The following is a 6154-nucleotide window of genomic DNA, read 5'->3' on the forward strand; positions in this document are numbered from 1 at the left end:
CCAGCAAAATAACTATCCCCGAGGGATCAGTGTGAGACCGGAATGGCCAAAACCCATCTACACACATAGGGTAAATAGAATATGCCCACTTACATATTCTGTTAAAATGCAACTGCAGGTACACCTCAAAGTACATAAAACAAAAATCACGCTTGTACAACAAACAGTACAAACTCAAAATGCCAACATCACCAAAATGTTGCAAAACTCTCCCCAAAAAAATGGGTACTGAAGTCCGTAAAAAAATTTACAGGACTGAAACAGATTTTTGGTGCATCATCTGAATAAGTCGAGTCACTGGTCTCAGTAAACGTCCAGCTCTAGACCTATGGTCAGTTACTGCGTTAGCTGAAGTCACAGTGGGGACGATAGGCATGTCAGAGTCAGGGGTCACAGTAGTCTCTGGGTCAGGGTGAGGGACAGGGGTTTGTGCGAGGCTAGAGTCCACATAACCACTCTCTGGCTCATTCAAAGGGACATTGTCCGGGACAGCATCCTCCACATTTGTCACACTGCCCGTATTTGATGGTAACTCCGACACCCATGCTCTGGTTCTAAACTCTGCCGATTCTGAGGATGCCTCAGTGACTGTAGACCTACTGAGGTCCACTGAACTCGATACGGGGGACAATATTTGTTCCTCTTGGTTATTTAGTTCGGTTTCAGGTAAGGGCAAAAAGTTCACTGGCATTATCAGATTGCGATGTACGACTTTAATCTGTCCATTTGTTGGGTTTTGAATCTTAAATGTGTGGCTCTCATCATTTTTCTCCACCACCACATAGATTTTATTCTCCCAGCGATCAGCGAGCTTTCTTTTGCCACGTTCACCTTTGTTGGCCAATAACACACGATCATCCACCTCAACAGGAGCACCGCGCACTTTCTTATTGTACAGTTCAGTGTGGCGCTGAAGTTGTTTTGTTGCTGTCGACTGTGCTACTGCCATAGCCTCTCTCATGTTTTGACGCAAGGATTCAACATAGCGGTCATAGTCCACAACCTCCGGATCCTTGAGCACTGAGCCAAACATAACGTCCACTGGAAGGCGCGGAACTCTCCCAAACATGAGCAGGAATGGGGCATAGCCAGTTGTCTCGTGTATAGTACAGTTGTATGCAAACGTCAGTGACTTTAGAGCTTGGGGCCAACGATGTTTTGCTCTTGGTGGAAGTGCTCGAATCATGTTGCCAATAGTACGGTTCATCCTTTCACACGAGCCGTTACCCATTGGATGATAGGGAGTAGTGTGCGATTTTTGCACGCCTGCAACATGTAGTAATTCCGCTATCAGAGCACTCTCGAAATTGGCTCCCTGATCAGAATGCAAACGTTTTGGAAATCCATAGACACTGAAGTAGTTGTTCCACAGCTGATGGGCGACTGCTTTGGCTGACTGGTTAGGACACAAGAAGGCGTGCGCCATTTTAGTGAAATGGTCTGTTGCAACAAGCACATCAAGGGACCTATTAGCAGAATCTTCAGCTGTCCAGAAATCAATACTGACAAGTTCAAGAGGCTCAGAGGTTCTAATATTTTCTAAAGGCGCTCTGGCTTCAGGCTCAGGGGTTTTGCTTACTACACAGCGCCTGCAGTGTTTAACATAGTCCATAACATCCCGAGAGAGCCCTAGCCAGTGAAACCTCTGTCTTGTTAAGTACAAAGTCCTTTGCTGCCCCTGGTGGCCAGCCTCATCATGAACACCTTTTAGCACTTTGTGGCGTAATGAGAGGGGGACAACAAACAGGTATGTTTTTCTTTTATTGACTGGATCCTTTGTCACACGGTATAGTACTCCATCTCTCATAGTTAGTTTCTCCCAGTCCCGCAATATTTTGTTTGCACCAGCAGATTCCTTTGCACGTTCCCTCCTTGATGGTCTCCTTCCTCTTTCCACATAGAAAATGACTTTGCTCAGATCTGTATCATTTCTCTGTTTGTCCTTTAATTCATTGTGGGAGAGAACCTCAGAGTCAATTTGTGGGGGCAACAGGACTGACTGCGTGAACTGGGGCAGGAGCAACGCGTGTGAGCACAAGTCTGAATCGCGGCTTTTAAGTTCATTAAGCACAGCAGCGACCTCTAGCGATGATAACGAGCCAGACCTAGCAACTGCCACACCTTGAACAACAGGTTGGCCACACTCGGATGTCATGTCAGGTGGATTAGCAGACCACCGAAAAGCATCTTGAACGCCATTAGCACCGACAGCAGCAGCCTCAGCAAGCAACTCATTATATGGTACCCTTGTTAAACGGTGGGATGCACTGGACTGCACGAACGGCTCTCTGCTTAAGGCGTCAGCTACTACATTTCGGGGGCCAGGGATGTATTTTATATCGAACTGGAAAGGCGCAAGTTTAGCAATCCACCGCTGCTCACACGCATCTAGACGAGCTTTGGACAAAATGTATGTCAATGGATTATTGTCCGTCCACACGGTAAACTTATGACCTCTCAGCCAGTGGTGGAATTTATCGCACACTGCCCACTTTAATGCGAAAAACTCTAATCTGTGCGCAGGATACTTTGACTGGGCGTAAGTGAGGGATTTACTTGCGAATGCGATTGGCCTTGCTGTTGTGCCACCAGGAGGAACTTGCGACAAGACAGCACCTAAACCATCTGTGGAGGCGTCAACTGAGAGCAAAAAGTGGTCGTTAAAGTTTGGATGTGCCAGAACGACTTGGTCTAATAAGGCCTGTTTCAGTTTGTGAAAAGCCAGCTTACATTCATCAGTCCAGTCGTCAGTTTTTAACTTTTTACGAGTCTGGCGGCGTTTTCTACCAGCTCCACGTGGACCTTTGGACCCTGACGTGAGTCGGAACAGCGGCTTGGCTATGGCTGAACAATTCTCAATAAACTGCTGGTAATATACAACCATACCGAGAAAGGAGCGGACTTTACGCTGTGAGGGGACTGAAGTGCCATCCTCCATAAGGTCTGACTCTTGTAAGGAGGTTATGGCAGCAACTTTATCATGGTCAGACTGGATACCATTGGCACTAATGATATGACCAAGGAACTTAACGGAGCGTCGCAGGAAGTTGCATTTCTTTGGTGCGAGTTTAAGGTTGTGGCACTGGAGCCTATCAAACACCATTTGCAAACGTTCGAGGGCCAGATCTTCATTTGGGGCGAACACTAAAACATCATCCAGATAGCATAAAAGACTCATAAAGTTCTGGTCGCCAAAGATGCTTAACATCATCCTCATGAACGTTGCCGGACTATTGCAAAGGCCCTGCGGCATCCTATTGTACTCGTACAATCCGAATGGTGATGAAAAAGCTGTATATTTCTTGTCCTCCTCATGCACTTCCACATTGTAGTATCCTGAGGTCAAGTCCATAGTTGAGAAGAAGGCATTACCACCTAGAGCAGCTAGGGCGTCGGCGGGGTGAGGGAGCGGATGCGCATCCTTTACTGTGCGCGCATTGAGCCAGCGGAAATCATTGCATATTCTCAAGTCTCCTGATCTCTTTGAGACTAGCACGAGGGGTGACGCGAATTCACTGCTGGACTTTCTTATAATCTCACGCTCCTCCATTTCATCCAAGGCCTGTCTTAGTTTTTCATACTGCGTTGGTGGTATGCGCCTGCATGGGAGCCGAAAAGGCTTTTCATCTAGGACTCTGATACGGTGCAGATAACCAGTAGCCTTGCCACAGTCTAGTTTGTCTCTGGAGAAAATTGACTCGTACTCCACAATGAGCTCAGCAAGCTTAGCTTTGTACTCAGGGGAAACTTGACATGACTCAACATCAATGTCTGACAGACCCAGCTCACTTAACTTAGACTGGAGAGAACTAGAGTCAGGACACGCCGACTTAAATTGGGGACAGTCCGGTAAAGTGGAGGTATCTGAAACAAGACTGGGCACATTTGATCTAGCACTTTGAATCTGTACCTGTTGCTGAACAGACTGAGCACCAAACTTCTCCACTGATTCACATAAAGAGACGTCAGCTATCTTAGCATTACGTTTGAGAGTGACATATTTGTGGGACGGGTTTATTACTTTGAGAGGCAGCCAGCCATCAGCTCTTAAAAGTGCAACAGCTCTACCGACTATGACTGTTCTCGGACTGGATTTAGCACTTGTTGGTTCAACAATAACTTCACTACCAGCCAACTGTTTGTCCACGTACTGCAGCTTTGCCCACACTAGGTGCTCTGTCATAGGCTCCAGAGTAACAGCTTTCCTGAGTTTGAGAGTTCCGATCACATCCGAGACATTCTCAGTTTCCACTCCTGCCATTAAACTCAACAGTCTCCGTTCTGCATCACTCCCGCAGGTGAGCACTGAAGGGCATTGGCTCTGGAAATCCCTTTTTAGTCTACTGATTACGTACCGTAACAGGTTACTGCCAACAATCAGATCTTCGCTCTGGCCATTGACAACAAGAGTCGGGACAATTACACTGCAGCCATACATTTCCATTGTGAGATCACACACACCCACAGGTAGAGTTCTGGACCCCCCACACCCAATTAATACAGCGTCCGTTTCACCAAGGGTGGGGTCTATAACACCTTGCTGCAGCAACTGGGGGACTAGACTAGCACTTAGAGTACAGGCCATCGAACCGCTGTCTAGTAAAGCAGAGACTTTTACTTTCCCACTCAGTGTTACATTCTCATAGAATAGTTGATCATGCTGCTGAAGTCTCTGAACATTTTGAACTACGGGTGTGCGTCCCATTTCTCTTTCTTTGCAAATACTTTGATAAATAAACTCCTCTTCATCACTCACATTAACATTAGGGGAATCATTTTTAGGCCTAACACTTGCCCCTCCCACATGCAGGCCAGCTAGTTTTCCTGCTGCTGCGCTGTGGACTTAACAACACTGGGCTTACTGACAGCATTTGGGCACTCCGCGCGCGTGTGGTCAGGTGCAAAACAGGTGAAGCACAGACGTCCGGACCTGCAGTGATACTGAGTAGTGTGGCCATTATCACTGCACACGGCACAGGGCGCTAGGGGCTTGACTTTGGAGGGCTGGCCGCGTGCATTGTACTTACTGACATATCTGGACTGCTGTGATTGTTGAGCAAGCACACGTTCGAGCAGGGCAAGTACTCTGTCCAGGCGGTCAGGTGAACCCTCTGCCTGCTGTGCAGACGGCGGCGACGCAACAGCAGCTTGTGATGGTTTTGCATTAGTGGGATTCGCACTCTGGGCAGGAGCAGCAACCTCCTGGCGCTGCGAACACAAGACAGTGTTTATTTTCTGCTTACATGCCTGCTTATGGTCTCTGCAGTGCTCAACCAACTTGTCATGAATATCAGCGACAGTCCATTCTTGCAGTGGTCTGCACTTGAAAATGAGTGACAGTTCAGTATCAGGACAGTTCTGAATGAACATGGCAGCCAAATCACGTGATAGATAGTCAAAAGTTTTATTTTGTCTTTTCAAAGAGTCCTCAGTCACCTCTAGGGCTCTGTTTAGTCTTAGCCAGTAGTCAAGGGGTTGTTCACCAGAGTGGGGTTTTGTCGCATAAAAGTCAGCTAATGGTAAACTAGAGGTCAGTGTGTCACTGAAGTGCTGCTTTAACATCTCAAAAATGGGCTCTGGGCCGTCAGTCAGGGTCAACACGCGCTTACTACGTATGCCCACTTTAACCACTTCACGCGCCCTCCCTGTGAGCTTCAACAGCACCTCATCCGCTTGATCTGACACAGGGATGCCCCTTTTCTTCATATATGACAGCATCATAACCTCCCACTCCTGAACAGAACATGTGTCATTACCATCCCCTTTAAAACTCACAGGCTCTTTAACGTCCTGGCGCACAATGACATTCAATAGGGAAGGGTCATTTAACGATGCCCCAACTGCACTAGGCGCAGTACTCAGACGTGACTCAATGCAGGATGCAATACTCTCACCAATTGAAAGCCCAATGTGTGATGCTATATCAGTTAGCAGCTGTTCACTTACACCCTCATTTCCCTGTGCATCAGGGCGCACATTATAGTTTGGGTTCACAGAAGAAACATTGCCAGGTTGTTTTAAACCATAGCTCAGCTTTGGTGTGGATGCTTCTGGATAAAATAAAAGAGCACCTCTGCCTAGACTAGCTAAAGGCTTAGAGGTGAAGACTGGAAGGCCCCTCCCTCTTCCAACAGGAGTACTCTCCATGACTCAA

This window comes from Gobius niger (assembly GCF_951799975.1).
Source record: "Gobius niger genome assembly, chromosome: 19".
NCBI lineage: Eukaryota > Metazoa > Chordata > Actinopteri > Gobiiformes > Gobiidae > Gobius > Gobius niger.